Genomic DNA, 19,677 nt, shown 5'->3' with positions numbered 1-19,677 from the left:
ATATGTAAAATATTACTTATTAATAAATAAGTAATAAAATTAAAGCTAGCGAAATATGAGTACATTTGTTTTTGGGAGTATTCCAAATTGGCATACCACTTCGATTCTTTGGTTCATTATAATAGAAAGCTCTTCTAATATAAGTAATATTTTTCTTTTCTACAATACGCCATTAAGGAGTCTATATTTACTTACTCCCGATTGTCAGTTTCTAATATTTACCTCCTTCCTCAGAATCACTGAAATAAACTCTACCGAAGAGTTTAACTCTCACTTTGTACACTCCAACTTGTGATGATAAACCTATACTCTATAAGAGTCAATACGAATATGTAGATTTAAAAATGTTAGACGAAAACTTAAAATATTTAAGTGCTTAACTTCATTTGAATTGTTCCGCTTATATTTTTAAGTGTTTTTAATTCATAATTTTTAAATAATCGTTATTAATAAGCATTTTTTATTAATCCTTTTTAATTTTAATCAATCATTTTTAATGAGCATTATCATATTCCTTACACGTTTATTACAAAAAATATACTCAAAATATATTTAATTTTTATTCTTAATTTTTTTTACTTCTTTTGAACAAATAAATGTCAACCCAGGTTTCCGACTTTTCCTTCTGTCGAGCTCGTTTTCCTCGATTGTATAATATTTGTTTAAGTATCACTTTCGGCTCAAAAAGTTAAAATTCCAAATAGATTTTTTTTAAAAACAGCTAAAATATACATTAAGCATACAAAACAGTATCACACTAAATACCTTTTAATTTCCAACTGCATATACTAGCATGCAATCTTAATATTTCAATAGTAAATATTCTCTGTATTACTTAATCATTATACTTCTACACACTTATTAACGATATTTTAATTTACTAAATGATGCACATAAACGTACTTCCTTTGAATAAATATGCAATAGTCTCTGCTTAATATGATCACTTTGGGACACTATTATTTTAATAACATTAACCAACTGATAACAATAAACGAATCCAGATGTTAAATAAATTTACCAATTTAAGCCACACATATCTAAAAGAAAAAAAAACTCACCTTATATTTATGCACTGAATATTTCCTTTAAAATATAAAAAATATACATAATGAAAAAATATTATTAACTAATAATTATCTACATTTTTTTCAAAGAAGTTAATTTTTAAATTGTTCGTAATTATATTTTTTAGGTCATCAGAGCGGCATTGTACTGCACATAACAACACTTTCATTGTACTGCACATTCCTCATTTCAGTATGTGCAAGACATGACTTAACACTTCTTCTGACTCTTCAGTTCTATCATTCGTCTTTTTTCCCATAACAATCGGGCAGACTTTTGATAGTGTTTATGTTGAAGCTACAGGGATATTCCAACAATAGAGTAGAGAAGAAAAAGAACAGGTTACTTTTGAATAATTCATTGGCAGTTAAAATGATTTTCAAAAAAATAAGTAAAATTGTTGATAACATAGCATAGAGCGATATAGTTTCAATATGCAAATGAAAAGAGTAAATCCGGACCGAGTAATTTTGATAACAACGAGCAATTGATAACATTAACCGCGATCATATGAAGAGGAGACTACTGTACTATCATTTTTTAGGACGGATTCGGATTTCTGAATTTCAAATTATGAGTAGTAGCCCCAACAGCTAAAAACATGGTATCACTAATTAAGTCACGAAAGTACGATGAATTCAAGACCATATTTGACCATATGTCTGGAACACAATTTTAAAACACACTTATCCATGGATAAAGTGACTTAAAAACTCTATAAACAGCCTACATGTTTTTCTCATGGTAAATTTTCTCTTACTGCTTCTAAGTTGGAAGAAGTACACTCTACAACAAAAAAAATCGACGCACCAAGAAGCAATCATCCGATTGCTTTGAAATTTCGTATGCATGAATGTTTTGAACAGATATGGCTGGAATGATGCCGACTAAGGACGTATGGTTTTTAGCGAAGAAATCCCGCTTCCAACTGTGTCCTGACGATTATGGAAGACGTGTTTGGAGACGCACAGGGCAGAGGGGGATCCTGCCTTCACTATTGCACGCCACACCGGCCCTCAACAAGGCATTATGATCTGGAGTGCCATTTCCTTTGACAGCCGGACCCCTTTAGTCGTAATTAGAGTTACACTTACTACACAGCGGTACGTCGACGACATCCTAAAACCTGTTTTGCTACCGTTCCTTTTGCAGCGCCCTGGGATGGTTTTTCAGCAGGACAATGCCAGACCACATACGGCACGTGTTGCTATGAACTGTCTGCAAGCTTGTCAAACTCTTCCTTGGCCTGCCAGATCACCAGATCTCTCTCCCATCGAGCATGTCTGGGATATGATGGGAAGGCGATTGCATCTGGCACGGAATGTTGATGACCTCGTTCGACAATTGGATCGAATTTGGCAGGAAATACCGCAAGAGACCATCCGGGAGCTTTATCGGTCTATGCCACGCCGTGTGGCAGCTTGTATCCAGGCTAGAGGCGGGTCAACACCTTATTGAACTTGTTACTGTAACTCTGCAATAAATTATTCAATTGTTCTGAAATTTTAATCATTTACTATTCTGTACATTGTCTTTCTATCCACCAATTTTCGTTTCAATTGGACAACTCCTTCTTAGTGCGTCGATTTTTTTGTTATAGAGTGTATGGCGAGACCTACAAACATAAAAGAGTCCTATATAAAATGTTGATAAAGTTGCGACCCGTCATTTGATTTGTGTTTTTAATTGTGGCCCCCGGCCTCGTGTAAGTTGGAAACCCCTGGGCTAGACGATGCAGCGTTGGATGAACTTTTTAAATATCAAAAAATTAGAAGACAAATGCTTTTCACTTTTACAAAACTGTGGCTTTTCTTCATATGGACGTTTTGTTCCATTTTCAAAATAAGCATGTTGAACGCTGGCTAAAGACAGGCTAAACTTGACCTAACAGCCATGAATTGTTGAAAACACAACAGTTTACTTTCCAAACAATGTCACTGATGAGTCTGAACTGGAAGTCTGAATAATTGTCTTCAGAGTTGGATTTAAAGCACCTTGAAAGACAAACATTAAAACTCTTTTTTTTTAATCGAAAGCTTGTTAATTTCACAAGTACTACTCGAAGACGATTTTATGTAATTTTTTTCGGCACCCGCAAGTGACGTCACGCCTGGGTGTCGAACCTGATTACCTGCCGAATCGGGGCATTTGTCTACGTCACGATTAATCAGTCAGTCAGCCTCGAAAACCAGCCTAATAGCTGTAACTTAACACGCTATCTACTTTATACGTAACAGCTGATTTCCGAAGTCTTCTTCATGAGATGGAATAATAATTGCAATTTCTAAATTGAACATAAAATTACAAAAAATAGAGGTTATAATGAACGCGTCATAGGAAACAGGAATAAATTTTGTCTTTCAAGCAAATTTCTATTTCGCAATCGAGAAAAGAAGATGACTGGTTGTGGAGCATTCAATTGGAGTTTCTAGTCATTTTTAATCAGGGGCAACAGTCGAAAAATGACAAAAGCATATCCTTCAATTGATTCACAAAACTGCGACTCCTTATGCATTAACAGTGGATAACCGTCATTGAGACTTGAATCGATCAGAAAATGCCATTATGCAGATTCTCTGCCAAAAACTTATCTCCTAATTACACATAAATGATCAAATTTCTAATTAAAACTCTATTAAAGAAAAACATTTCAAATCTGGAATCTCGAGTTTTCTCCATAATTAACTTCCGACTTAGAAAGAATTCAACTGAATGAACAGAAAATCGATTCAGCATATTAACTATTCGCGAAACAAATTCTCTCCCTCTTTCTCCCACACACTTTAATTATTTCTAATTGTTAACAACGGAGCATATCGTTGTTAACAACGGAGCATATCGAAGAAAATTTATCATGTAAATTATGTGTTTGTTTGTTTTCTTTAAATAAAAAAATTTTTTAGCGCAACTAAGTATAAAACCTTAAATAAAATCTATCATTACATTTCAATTGTCCTTAAGACTCGGCATGTTTTTCAGCTCAAAAATGTTAAAATAGGTTGTTGATGGTTGCATGGGGGAACAAATCTTTTGTTGCATTCAAAATCTTGATCTTGTCTCATTCGGGTGAAGTATTTCAAATCTGATTATTAGTTTTACTCCTAAAGATGCAGACTTTTTTTAATATGGAATTTTTAGTCTATTTTTTGATGAAATGTACAAGTTTAAGAACGTTATATATAACAGGAGGTCGCTTAAATGTTGTTGCAAACTTCTAAGAGGGTTAAAACATATCATCAGGATTAAAATTGAATAGGAAACCAAGCTCGGAAATGTCGGTATGCGCGGCTTAGGACTTTTTCCTATTATGATCTGTTCAGAAGTATATGAAGAAGTAGATCATAATAAGAAAGCACTCCTAGCGGTGTATAACGACATTTCCGAGCATCGGTTCCTATGAACTTTTAATCCTGATAATGTGTATTTACTTCCTTTGAAGTTTGTCGCAACATTTACACGACCCTCTGCCATACATAACGTTTCTAAACTTTTGCACTTCGATAAAAAAAAATGGACTAAAATGTCATTTAAAAATAACTGTTGTTTGGTAGGAGAAACCTATTTCAGATTTGAAATCAGCGATACGAAAATATCTCAGATCTTCTAAAAAAAATTTATACAACAGAAAAGAAAAAAATGCTACCCAGTATTATTATTTATTTAGCCTCCTAAGACTCATGGTTAATAATATTGCACAATATGTGATAAAATTGTATCACTTAAAAATACAATTTTAAAATTTGTTTCTCTCTCTGTAAGTTTTTACGAAGTGATTTATTTAATAAAAACAGAATCTTGTTTCGTCTCGCTAGTCAGAATTTTTAATTACCCAAATTTTAATTTTTTGTATAGTGTAGGATACTTTTATATCCTATACGCTATGTTGTACATCTTTACATTTTGGTCAAGAAACGAAGCCCACTAGACTCAAATAATAAGATTTTTGACAGTTTCATGTTCTTAACTTCTATTTATTTCTTAACCCAAAATTTAATTTATTGAAAAGTTAAGAAATTTGATTCAAGTCACCTTTCGGACAGTCTTATGACGCATGAAACTGTCAAAAATCCTATTATTTGAGTCTAGTGGACTTCGTTTCTTGACCAAAATGTAAAGAAGTACAACATAGTGTAGGATATAAAAGTATCCTACACTATGTAAAAAAATGCCAAAAATTAAAATATATCATATTTTGTGCTGTAATTAAAAATAATTTTAAAATGGTTACTTTTTTTAATCAATTGAAATCTTTAAAATATATATTTTTTATCGCGTTATGATGTTTTGTAAACAAATTTTGATCACTAATAAGTAAAATAAAAATTTTAAAAAAGAGTCTATTTACAAAGTGTATAATTATGCCGTCTTAAAAGTCTATTTACAAAGTGTATAATTATGACGTTTTTAAAAAAAGTCTATTTACAAAGTGCATAATTATGACGTCTTAAAAAAAAGTCTATTTACAAAGTGTATTATTATGACGTCTTAAAAAAAGTCTACTTACAAAATGTTCAATTTTGACGTCTTTAAAAAAAATCTATTTACGAAGTGTATAATTATGACGTCTTCACAGTGAAATTATCTTTCATTTCTTTGCTTGTCCATCAGATTGGGTTCGATATGGATTAGTTTGATTTAAAGTGCGTATATAAGCCATCCGCAAATGATGTCACACTTTTTTTTCAATAATTTTACTTTTTTATTTTCCTCTTTATTGGAAAGTGTTGCACTTTACTCCTTGTCGCATGCCACGCTACATTACATCAACGTGTTATAGCAGTTTAGTAACAAAGCTCACGTTTTAAATTATATTTAAGATTTTATTTTTAAACTTAACTATTTATTTCAATGAAATTTGTGAGCTTAAAAAATAATGATAGCTTGAGTATTTATTTTGATAAAGGATTATAAAAAACAAATACGCAATCTAAAAATGTTTAACTTGTGATTTATTATACATTTTTGTTTAAGGCACTGTGTGTGATTTCAAGCTTTCTTATTACCCTTTCCCCCCTTGTCCCAATTCTAGGAATCTCCTCTCCCCCTTTCTGAGAGAGATATTATTTATAGAGGGCCTCTTATATATAAAATCAGAATGTTCAGAAAATAACAGTGTTCGTGAGTGTGGGATTGAGTTTTGAGTGTGGTGTAATTAGATAGGTTTTTTAAAATATCAAACGCCACTTTTTTTTCTGAACTAACATGCATCTCTCAAAATACTTCCATTATAACGTTTTCACCCACTTTTTATACTGCGATTACAGCACCATCTGTTAACCGACATATTAAAAACTCATAAATAAAGGATATTTTTATGTGCAGAATTCAAATCTGCTATGACAAAAAAAGTGTCAAAATGATTCGTGCCGTAAATAAAAAGTTCCCATTCTCATTGCAATGAAATATTTGAGTCATTTTTAAAAAGAATGAAGTTAAGAGAAATAAAATAGTATCAGAATGAATATAAAAATGAATTGAAAATGGAAATAAAAAGAAGCAAACACTTTATTGCGTGTAGCATCTTCAAATCGATGACTAGATTCATTGAGGAAAATAATCTGGAAGCGGAAGATGGAGTCCATCGAAGATTTAAATTTCAATGAACAAGAAGAGGGAAAAAAAGCCATTAGAATTTTAAATAAGGCACACGAGATACCTTCTTCAATTACGGCAAAGATTTTCAATTAACTCAAATATATGAGCTCTGGATTTGCAGTCAATTATTCCAAAGAATGTTACGGAATTCTTTAAAGACATGTAATGTGTGAAAAGGAAGAGAGAAAAGAACTTTTGGATTGAAACTATAATCGAAAAAGGAAATTTCGTCATCTTTCAGTTTCAAATTTTAAAGTGAAATTTTTTATGCGTGTAAAATAGCAAGTTTGGCATTGCACAAAAGTGACGTATGTTGTAGAATGCGCCAAATAAAAAAACAAAATACCTTAGCCCTTTGGCTCAAAAAGTTTTATCAAACACAATTTTCATATTTTTTTCATTATTTTCTAGGTCAAAATATGTGAAAAATATTACATTTAGAATTTTAATAATTGAGGGTTATGAAATACAGCATGAGACACCGATGTCTTTTTCTTCGTTAAAGGTCAAATCTCCTATGCAATATTTTTTTAAATTTGCACTTATTTGCAGTTACTTAGATAAGACAAACAGTTATTTATTATTAAAATTTCCTTAATTTACAAAATAAATTATTGATAAATATTTTTAATGTAAATGGAAAAACAATTTTTTAAACTTCTTTTTTTGTATTTTATATTTTAGTATAAATTTAATTTTTCGACTTTGACAAATTTATTAAAAAATACCAAATTACATTTTTGTTTCTAACTAGAAGGTCATAAAAAATACATAAAAGAGACACCGGTGTCTAATTTGTGCCATATAACGTTTCCTCTAATTATCAAATTTTCCCATATTAAAATGCAATCTTAATTGTTCAAAAAAATATACTAATTTACGCAGATGACCATTCGCAACATTTAACTCCCAAAATCGGATGCAAAAACATACTTTTACCAATTAAGCATGTTTTGTTTTTCAGCGGATTCAGTTTTTCGTCCCTCAAAATATGGGGGGGGGGGATTGTGACCATCAAAATACCACAATAATTAAGTTAGGAGTGCTGTCAGTACTAGGTGTCAGTGTTTGGTGCTCTTAATTTTAATTTTACTTTTTGTGTATTTTGCTATATCTCTGAAACTGATAAAGCTGATAAAAAAAATTGCACACAAGTATAAAAACCATTTATCCTAATATAGCCCTATGAAAAAAGCATTTTTTTTTTAATTCTTCATTATTTTTATGATAGTCGGAAAATTTTTAAATTATAATGTAAAGAAATTTCTACATCTTGTAAGTTTAAATGACAAAATGCGAAATTTGAACAAAATCGGTCAAATAGTTCTTCAGAAATGAAAATTTAAAAATACAATTTTTCTGAAATTTCATTACTCAGAAACTTTTTGGTCGGTTTTGCACAAACTTTGCAATTTGCCATATAAAATTACATTGCCTTAAGTAAGATAAGACTTTGTCTATCTTATAATTCAAAAACCTTTCAACCATGTGTGTGTATGGTCAATCCTCAAAATCTGACGTACTTACATATACTCCATAACGTCGTTGACAAATAGAAAGTTTCATCATGGTCAGTGGAACTGATGACAGATCACCTCTTGTTAGTCCAATGCAGTCCAGTATGTGCTCGAGACTTTCAACTATTATTTAACTAAATAATAGATAATCTTTAAAAAAAATTATTGCAGTTATTGTTAGAAAAACTATATTTAAAATGGTGTGCGAAAGTGTTTCATTCTCTTAAATAGTTCCAGAGATATAACGAAATACAAGAGAAATTAACATGAAGGGATCCAAAATTTCGACCGCTCTCCTAAGTTTTATTAACCCTATTTTCCAGACTCCAGGTACCATCTATATTTTAAGGGTCAAGAATCATTGCTCACCAGAAAAAAAAGAAACAAAACCACGGCATATTTATTCGGAGAAAGTACCTTTTGTGTTTTGCTACAAAACTTAAAATATTGTTAGCATATTGTTGTTAATTTGATGAAACTTAAAGCACTTTTTGCATATTATTGTTGATGGTTGATATTTAATACATTGTTTGCATAAATTAATTAAAAGAATTCAGGTCAATCCTTCGAGCAATCCCTCCTCGTCAGTCCCTCAGGTCAATTCCTCAAGTTAATTCCTCAAATATATCCCTCAAACTTATATGTTGGTACGTGAAAGTCTGAACTCTAGATCAAAAGGTATTCAGGTTTTCAGTTGCTGTTATATTTTATCATTTTAATTTGCTTTTGGTGGCCCATATTATTCAATGCTGACAATCATTTTTTTTTTTTTTTTTAGGCTGGATTTAAGATTTACGCTACGCATTACAGAGGTTGTACAGGATTAATTCCGGTCCAAACATTTAGCATGAAACGTTGCCGGAAAGAATTTTGACGTGTTGCATGTGGAATTTCAGTTGTCCACACATGATAGTTATGGATATTATTCGAAATACTCTCGCGTGTGCATGTGCATTCGTCAGTGAACAACACTTATGCACAAAAATCCGAGTCCTCAGCCGTCTGTTGGGGAAACCACATGGTAAAATTAACACGTGTCTGGTAATCCAATGGTTCCGGGTCCTGAACTCTCTGCAACAGTATGGATGCAATCCTTCATCTCGCAGCACTCGCCACACAGTATTACGGGAAACCGTATTACGGGCTTTTTTACACTCTTGCCAAGTCCGTTATCCTGCATGCAACTTGAAAAGGAACTCCCATCTCAGAGTTGTTAGTGCAGTCGTTGAAATGTTCTCGCGTCAGGAACGCGTCTGATTGGAAAACGCAATCATCGAGCTTCATTTGAATTGCCGTCTGCAGCCCCGTTCGTGTAATGCATCTCGGTATTCTCCTGATTTGAGTAAGCAGTCATCTCATCTGTGATCGACTGAGCGAATGAAGACAGCTACTGTGAACAGCCTTTTTTATCGCGGTTGCTGGGACCAATGAATGTATGATGATTTGTGTTTGTCTATTTGTTTTCTATCACACCCTAACTTCTGTACCATGAGTTTTGGAACACTCTGTATATAAGAGCAAGATATAGAAACGAAAATGCGTGTAAGCTATAGCAATTGTGAGAAGAAAATTTTATCTTCAATTGCATTTCGCTTAGTATTTCTCTACCACTTAGAAAATACTTCTTCGGAAAGAGTAAAAGTTGGCGGGTCTGGTGCCAAGGGCGCCGGCAGCGGGGTGCAAGGGGGTGCACTTGCACCCCCTTGGCTTTTTTTTTAAAACAATTAAAGAGATACAGAAAAATTTTGTTATAAAATTTTTTTATTAAACATATTTTTATGGAAAAACAAATAATTAAGTAATTATTGATACATAACAATTAAAAAATTGTTTAATCAAACAAGAATTGTAATCGTCTTGTTTGCTGTCCAAATCTGTTTTTAACTTTTTCAATGAATTCTGAGTCATCTTTGATTCTTTTCTTATGCACACTGAGCATTTACAAACGTGGCAGATATCTAAGCTATATTTTTAAATTTCATTTAATAAAATGTAAATAATATTATATTTTCTATTAGTTATTCAGTTTAACAAAGGTGTATAACACAAGCTGACTTCTCGCAACTGTAAAACTTCATCAACACAACTGTTTGTAGTTATTTGTGTTTCAAAGTCAGTAGCTATGCCAGCGCGATCGCCTCTGGGCAAAATTTGCAAGTACAAGAAATTCGTACTTTTTTTTAAATATCTTGCTAACATAGAAGAAATATATCTTGAAAAAATGAACAGATGAAAGTATATGTAATAACAAAACAAAATGTAATAGCAGAATATTTTAATTTTTTTTCGGGGGGAGGGGAGGGTAGTTTGTTAGAGGGTTGCACCCCCTTTTATATTATTCTGCCGGCGCCCTTGTCTGGTGCTAACCTTAAGTGTAGTTACGAAATAAAACATAAAAATACACTTTTCCTGAATAAACGTACATCTTTTCTACAGATATTAAACTAAATTTTTAACAACAATGGATAAATAGTTTATATTTGTATCAAAATGTGAGAAACATTCGCGAAAAAAGTACTTCGGACTTTCCAAAAAACTATAAAAAATAATAAAGAAAGAAAACAGCAGTTTTTTGCTTAAATAGGTAATGTGATATTTCGCCATGGAGCATTACAATATTTGTTCATCCCAACCATAAGAAAGAAAGAAAAATCATTTTTCATAAAATTCTATTAACATAAAAATTTAAAGTACCTCAAATATCGGCGCAATATTCCCTGCGCAGTGAGAAAAAAAAATTTATCGCAGAAGAAAACTCAGTGCTGTCACTTTTTGCATACAATATCGTGTTCAAGCTCCAAGAACTGTCAATAAAATCAACGCCCGGAAATTCCTTCCGATTCGAAACTTCATATCCAAAAGAGATCTTCTGCAAATTTTTTTATTTGAATTCAGGAAGTGGAAGGGAATTTAAGATATTTTCTGCGACAGACAATAATACATATATTAAAAAAAAAGTAGGAAAAAAAAGAACTTTCGAACTCGGAAAAATAAAATACTTTCATAAAACAGAATATTAAATTGTTTCCGCAGTTTTTTCCCCTCGCCACTTTTTCTTGAAGGATTTAATAAAGAAGTCGATAAGCAATATAAAAATAAAAGCAAAATGTTTTTTGAAGGGGAAAAAGAAAGAAATTCCACTATGAGCTAAAACAATAAAAAGCGTTTCATTTTAAATCCTACTTCAGATATAGTCTATATATTCTTCCCATCATAGAGTAACAGCTTTTACAAATCGCCGCCCTTCTATACTTACACGCGGAAAACAAATGGCGGTAATTGTTCTGTCAGCTGAAATGTGTTTTTATTTCCATTTCTTTTTCAACACAACGACTACAAAAGAAAATGAAAAGGGCGAAGAACAATGAATGGAAATTTTTTCTTCTTCTTTTTGCTTGCTCAGGCCGTAACCCTGATAATGACAACTAAATGTCCTGCTAAAAAGAAAATAAAAAGAACCGGTGACATGTTCGTGCATTTGTTCTTCTGTTTATTGCTTTTAGTCATCAATTAAATTTAATTCTTTTTTCTCTGCATCATAAAGGTCAAATGATGAAATGTATTGTTTTTTATACAAGAATCGCCTATTCTAATAACTAATATTTATTTTAAACAAAACTCTATCGAATAAAGACAATAGATAATTCGAATTTTAGAACAAAATTTGTTTTACCGAAGGCGGAGAAAAACGTACGCTTATAACATTCAATAAAAAAGAATTATCCATCACCATTATGTTGGTTTAAAATCGAGATGAAATATTCTAATTCCATGAATTCTGATTCCATAAAAAATGAAATTTCGCTCAATCGAATTATTTTTAACTATTCTATGATACTTAAATATTTCAAATCTATTTCCAATGCTTTCTTTCTTACTGCATTTTAGTAACGTAATGAACACCACAAAACCGATCTTCTTTCAAAGAGCAAACATATTATCCATTTTTTGCAAAATCTACTAATCTTAATTCATTTTTAGAATTATATTTTACTAGCATAATACAAATTTTTCATATGAGGTAAAAATAAAAAAGTAATAAATCAATTGTTGTTATCAATACTTTGAAATCATGCACTAAAAATGAAATGCATAAACCGACACTATGTATAAAGTTGAAACAGTTAAATTCATTATTATTATTATTATTATTATTATTTGTTGCCCTTCGCAGCGAATGCACGTTATTAAACAAAACACGATTTTAGAAGTTCATCAATTGGCATGATGCTCTAGGCCAACTCAAGATAGTCAAAACTTTCCACAATCGAACAATGTTCTCCGGAATTTATCCCATTCGTGGGAGGAGGGCTCGTAAGAAACCTATTATCACAATCCTATTATAACCTTTATCAGTATACTAGTTGTAATCTTCATCTTTGCCCAAGTAGAAGTACTTTAATTTCAATTTTAACTATTTTCATGAGATGTCCTTGATATGGCCAAAGTTCTCTATGCCATGCAATTTTCTTATTATTTTTTTTAGAGAGATTTCATAATTGACCAAGTGGCATCACCTTTTAAAAGTATCCTCATATTGGTCTTTAAAGTGAGCTTGAAGGTAAAGCTTCAAATATGATGATTTCAAACACGATTTGATTAACTCGGCTAAAACTTCCCTTGGAACTACATTATAGCTCAATTGTTTATTTATTTATTTATTCAAAGTTACTTTTATCTCTTATTTTATCCCCTTGAGAACTGATTATTTAAAAACGTTGAAAAGTGCGTATCTTTATTTCTAACCAAAAACCTAATGCCAATTTTCATAGTGCTTGCTGTAAAATTTCAGCAGATTTTCAATCAATCTTCCAATCCCCATTCAACCCGGGCTGGGATATCAAAAAAATCCTTCCTTAGTGGCTGCTTACGTCATAAAAGGAGACCATTGTCAGAATTTTATGTTTTTAGCTTCATTAATTTAGGCTCTTTCTGCGATGATGAATCAGTCAGTCCAGACATGTCTTTTTATAAGAATAGATTTGGTGGCAAAACAGCAACCATTACCAATACCAGTAATACTTACTACCAAAATCAATGAAGATTTAACATTTTAATACCTTTTCATCTAATGGTCGGAATCTCACGTAATGAGATGCAGTTTTAATGGTTTAAGGTAATAACCTTATCTATACTATGCTTATACTATATCTTAAATCACAGAATCAGGCAGAAAAACGGACTTCGTTAAATAAACACACTACATGTTTTGGATGGATTTGGTTTTCTACAAACTGGAATCGAAAAAAGTTTTGCACACAATGGGTTGCTTACAACTTGAGAAGACGAATACTACTGAAATTACATGGTTATGTCGAAGCACGAGGTTGTGCATGGCGTGTTAATGCTACAGCTATTAAGATTGGTTTATCATCAAGCTGAATCAATTTTCGGATCATTAATTGAATACCTGCAAGTGACGTCACGCGTGAGAGCCTTCAAAAATTAGCTTTAGTCGATTCTCCATGGACAGAGTGGATAAAGGAAAACTCTTTGAACTGAGCTGGTGTTCAAATATGCACTTTCAAAGAATACGAACGAAAGTTTCACTTATTCTGTACCAGTATTTGGCATTTTCAATTAATTCGAGCTATTATTTTATACTTTCACTGGAACTCCGGTTAAAATTTACAGTTTTTGGAACATATAAACCTTTTATGCATGGCTAATTTATGCATAACTATTTTGTGCGACTGCCTATTTATGTAATGCATACTATTTAGTATACAATTCAGTGAGATAAACCTCCCTTAACCTATGACAAAAAATTAAACCATTGATATTTTCATGTTAAGAGAAGATTAAATGATGGAAAAAAGTAAAAACGTTGTCGAAATTTCACGAGTTTTTACAAGATTATTGTAAAGTCGGAATTGAGATTATTAAATGGAAGTATTTTACTGGTGGGTTAAATAGTTATTTCAGTTTTTTACTTAATTACCTTTTAATTCGTATTTGATTTTGAACCTTTTTGAAATGTCGGATCCCTAAGCATAAGACTCTTGTGAATTTCAACAAAAAGAAAAAAAAAGAAAAGACCGTGGGTGGAGATCACGGAATATGCTGTACTTTTGTTCAGCAAAAAGGAAATTCTAACTGCCCATCTCACAGATTGGAGTCCTTAGAGTAAAGAAAGATCTTGTGTTTTTTCTTACACAGCAGATATTTCGAATCGTTATGTCCTCGCCCCCTCCCCCTAAAAGAGAACGTTCTCTCTTATGATGATTTACTCCGCCGCCATCAAAGTTGACGTTACAAAATCCCCTCAGAAAGGAAAATGTTTATTCAACCTGGAAAAAAATAGACGAAATCCCTTTTGAGAAGCAAACAGAAAATTCCATTTGGAGCTGATGGAATACAGCGGACATTCTTGGTTTTTCGAACTGGATAACGATGATGACTGTCATCAAGAAAATGGCGGCGGTCTTCGAAATGAAATTTTACGGAATTGCTAGCATCCCCTGCTTTAAGACAATTTTTTTTTCTACAAAGGAAGAAAATAAACCATCTTTTTAGCTTTTGTTTTTTGTTTTTATATGAATCATACCCTTAGGTTTTTTCTTTTGTCTGTAGATACATATTGACAATAAGTTAAAATACTTATTTATCGAGGAAACAGAAAATTTTGAAGCCCTCATTTTACACTAAATAAACACAGGAAAGCATTTTTCTTTGATGAAAGTGCATGTAATAAAGTAGTTTTCACAAAATGTCACAAACTGTCTACTCCGTCATGATGTAATGTCAGGAAATCTGCAAGACCTGCAAGACCGGAATTTCTTAACAAATATTCGAATGTGAACTTAGACTCGGAGTGAATGTCTATAACAAAAACTATCTTTTCATTTCTATCTGTTAATTCGTTGAATTTTCATTTTATCATAAATTTGGCTCATTATTTTTTTATTTGAAAAAAACTTATCTGGGTAATCTCAATTTTCATCGTAAAATTATAGGAAAAATTGTCATGAACTAAGCACCCTCACTGTGTGTTTTATTGTTTCCAAACTTAATCCAGAAAACTAATGGAATGTGGATTCTTTTTTCCTATTGCATACCGGGGAAATAGCATTTTGTCAATATAGGAATCTGAAGGGCTGATTTGTTGGCTACTCTTTCAGGGGCACCATATTAGGTGGGCCAACGTTGCTCCCACAGTAAGGACAGATAGTACGGCGAATGAAAGAACATCCATGCTTTGCCCGAGATTCGAATCCAGAACCTTTCTGGTGAAGGCCAGTTCCCTGACCCCTACACAGTCCGGTCGGCAATGGAATAAGGATGAAATGAGGAAAAAAAACCACAGAAAAATTCTAGCCATCACCGGGCTTGAAACTAATATCTTCGTAGAATGAAAGATAGCCTATTAATCGATTTCCTAATTATTTTTATGAAAATTAATCATTTTCTTCGAATAATTTAATATTGAGCATTCCGCTATTTTTTAACAATATAAAAGCACAAAAAAAAATTTTTTTAGTAAAACATGTAATAAAAACACTTTACATATAACAAAAAAAAGTTTTATTTCAGTTATGTGCTTCTATTTTGCTTTTTTATGAAATGCCTTAAAAAAAATTTTTACATCTGTTAAAAAATTTTATCTCTATACCTCTTAAAATTATTGTAGAAATTAAATGCTTTATTTGAGCAAATTTGAGAAATAACTAAAAAGAAGCTGAAAATTCAGGCTCAAATTTAGTATTCACGTATTATTGTTTATTTATTTTTTTAGAATTATACGCGTTCTCTTTTTATTTTATAGAATTTGAATCCTTATAATACACTTAACAAAACAACAAGAAAAGCGTACCATATTCGGAAGATGCTTCAAGGGAAGATGAAAAAAAAACTGAAGAGCCATTTTAAAAACTGGAGCAATACTGGAAAAAATAGCATGACAATCGTTGAAATCATTCAAAAATAATAACGAAAGTTTACTCTAAAATAACTAATTTAAGCAGCATTTTATTATTTATTTGATAAGTTTGCATGTACAGTAAACCAAAAAAAAAAAAAAAAAAGGCCACATTGAATAACGTTTGATCTAATGATCGGATCTTCACGTTCTAGGACTCTATCGTAATGGTTCAGGGAGGTGACCTAAAATATGCTAATTAATTTGTGCAAGAGATATTTTAAATTACAAAATCAGACACAAAGCGCACTTTTTCTGAATAAACATATTTTTTTTTTCGACGGTTTCGGATTTCTGACACCCGAAATAGAGGGGGTAGCCACAAAATCTGGGAAATATGATCCCCATAGTTTGGTCAGGAGAGCGATCCAAAGTTTGGACTCCCTAATGTTCATTTTATTTTTTACGTATGTCAAGTAAAATTATCTCGGCGAATTGAAAAATCTTTACACACAATTATGAAGTTCGTTTATCCAAAGATAATTCCATGCAAAAAATAAATTTTCGTAAATATCTACTATTTTTATTTTTTTTTATTTAATAACAATCGTAAAACTTTTGAATTATAAGGTGTCTAAATTTTTGCATAAAGTATCTAATTTTACATGGCGAAATACAAAATTTGAGCGAATTCGGTTGAATCGATTAGAAATTTGCCTGAAATAGTTTGAAATTGTTGAGAAATCAAATTTTAAATATACAGCTTTTCAAAATTTGATTTCTCAGGAACTATTTAACCGATTACGATCAAAATTTGTATATTGCCACGCAAAATTAGATACTTTAAAATGATATAGAAAACTGTATACCTTACAGTTCAAAATTTCTCGCCTATTTCTAAATAAAGTAATAAAAAATAAGTAATTTTTCGAAGTGAGAAAAAAATGTTATAAAAATTGATCCGTAGAATTTCGAGTTTTTAGCAAATTCACAAAGGGGCAGATTTTGAATTTTTGAATACGCAAGCAAGAGGATCTAAATATTTGTTGTTAGAAATCTTTTCTATTTTTTATGAAATGCTTCAATTTAAAAACATTCCAAAACATAAATCCGAATAAATTCAACACACTTCTAAATTCAATATTTCTTTGACGGAGGAGAAGCGTTCTTCACAACAAAGTTTAATTCTCGGTACATTTTTAGACTTAAATTTTCTTCTACTGATAGGATTTAACTCTTTTTGATATAAATCCTTTTTGACAATTTTTTGTTCTTTACACTTATTTTGTTCTTTTATTCTGAAAGAATTGCAACAGAATAAAAAAAAAAAAAAGAATTTATTTGAGACCATTCTGAAGAAGGAGGAAAGAAAAATTTCGAAGCTTAACTGAAAAGTGCAATTTTCTTTTCTCATTTTCAGACACATTTCTAACAGCGTTTATTTTTTTTCTTCTTTCTTTTCACCACTTTTTGACTGAAAATTGAAAAATATTTATTTATTTTTTACTCTTTGCATGCTTTTTAATATAGTGTCGACTATTTTCGTGAAGAATCTCCTGAAATCTCTTTTACAAATAACTCTTTACCTTTGAAGTCCTCTCCAATTGAAATGTTAAGTTTCGTCACAATTGAACATATTTTACTTTAAATCCCAGCGGAGGGGTATTTTGTCTAAGTTCAATGCGGCAGAACATCTGAATTTATTTATTTCTGATAGCGCCAAAGTATATTTAAGAACTAATTTTAGCGAAGCAACGAAAGAGATATAGCATAAAAATACCCCTGAAAAGCCCATCGATTTTCGAAAACTTGTATTTATTTATTAATTTTTTTCTCCTTGATTTAATGTTACATTTTTTTCAATGCCTTTTTTGATAATAACTTTACTTGTACACTGGTGGACAAAATTAAGAGATGGAAAGCATTTTCGCACATGCAAGATACCCGCACACCGCTCCATGTATTTGACAATGGTTCCGTGAATGCCCAGAGGTACAGGAAGGAGGTCCTAGAGCCCTATGTGCGTCTTTTCAGGGGCGCTGTTCGCCCTGAGTTCACTTTTATGGACGACTATGCGTGACCACATAGGGCTCTCATGGTTGATGAGTATCTGGAAAGCGAGGATATTCAACGAATGGATTGGCCAGCCAAATCCCCTGACCTGAATCCTATAGAACATGCTTGGGATGCTCTTGGGAGAGCTATTGCGATGCGCCAACCTCCCCCCAGAACCATTCTGGAGAAAATTGCTCTGGTGGAAGAATGGGAGGGTCTTCCACAAGTCCTCCTTAAGTCCCTTATTAACAGCATGCATACTCGTTGTGCATGCTGTCTGTCTGTCAGGGGTGACCATACACCATACTAGAAGCAAAACACACTGTACAAGCCTCACTTTTATTGTCATCTTTTATCCTTAAGTTCAGACTACATTGGATTTATTGGCAATAGGTCTTGCCAGTGAATGGCACTTTCATTTTTGTCTTGCATACTTTATTATCATGGAATAAGCTATATCCATACCAAATAATACCAAATTTCATTTATTTATATTCAGTATGTTTTGAGATATTTGGGAAAATGTCTTCCATCTCTTAATTTTGTCCACCAGTGTATTTAGAGTCAAACTTTCAATAAGAATTTCTTATACAGTAGAACCTCAATCGATCGTTTATCAAGGGACCATTGATTATATGCGAGAAGACAACGAATGCGGGTCAACTTAAAATATCGAACAATGACTTAAAGATGCGTGAAAAATGATAAAGAATTAATGAATTCGGAAATTTATAATTTAAATATTAATCTAAAACATTTTATTTCAAAGAATTATGTGCTTAATGCAAAAATTTTGACGATGCAAAAGTAGGATGAATAGAACATATTTACTTATTTTAAATCTTTTCAAATTTTGGTTTGAACAGAATCTTTTCCTTTTAACACAAGCAATAAATTTCGACATTTATAACAGGTTGCAGTTCATATTCTGCATAGTTTGTCTAAAGAAAGAACTCCCCTAGCCATTCGTCTGGACCTATGGCGGTGACTATAGTAACTAGGTATAACTATTTCAAGTAGGGTCATAGTTTAGGACAAATTTTGGCTCGGATCGGTGAGAGAAAGTGAATTTTTTTTTCTCGTTCGGTCTATTGTGTTAGCCCTAGAGGGAAGAGAAACTACCCTCCCAGAAATGCGCTAATTTTTGTTTTCATAGAAGCAGACGGCCTCAGACTTTCCGGCGGGGGTAGTTCTTAGGGTAGACAAATTATAAGTTTCTTTGAATACATAAACTCCTTTATTGTTTCAAACGCGTCGAGATCTGGTTGTGGCATTGTCTCCATCGATATCACATAGCACTTCATCTTCCACAACCATTTAATGAATTGACAACCCACAACTTTCAGCACTTTCATGAGCTGATAAATGAATATCAAATGTGGCATTTAAGGTGTGTTCCCATTACTGAAAGAAATCCTCATTTTATTCTTCATCTTTACCATAGAGAGATGAACAGCATAGAATTTCAAGAACATACCGTAGAGAGAACAGAAACATAGAATTTCCGATAGATTGATGCGGTAATCTGCTAGTCTTAAAAATGATCAAACCGGATTTCACTAACATTATAAGAAAAATATTTTT

This window comes from Parasteatoda tepidariorum, chromosome 2 (assembly GCF_043381705.1).
Source record: "Parasteatoda tepidariorum isolate YZ-2023 chromosome 2, CAS_Ptep_4.0, whole genome shotgun sequence".
Taxonomy (NCBI): domain Eukaryota; kingdom Metazoa; phylum Arthropoda; class Arachnida; order Araneae; family Theridiidae; genus Parasteatoda; species Parasteatoda tepidariorum.
This window is presented reverse-complemented; position numbering follows the sequence as displayed.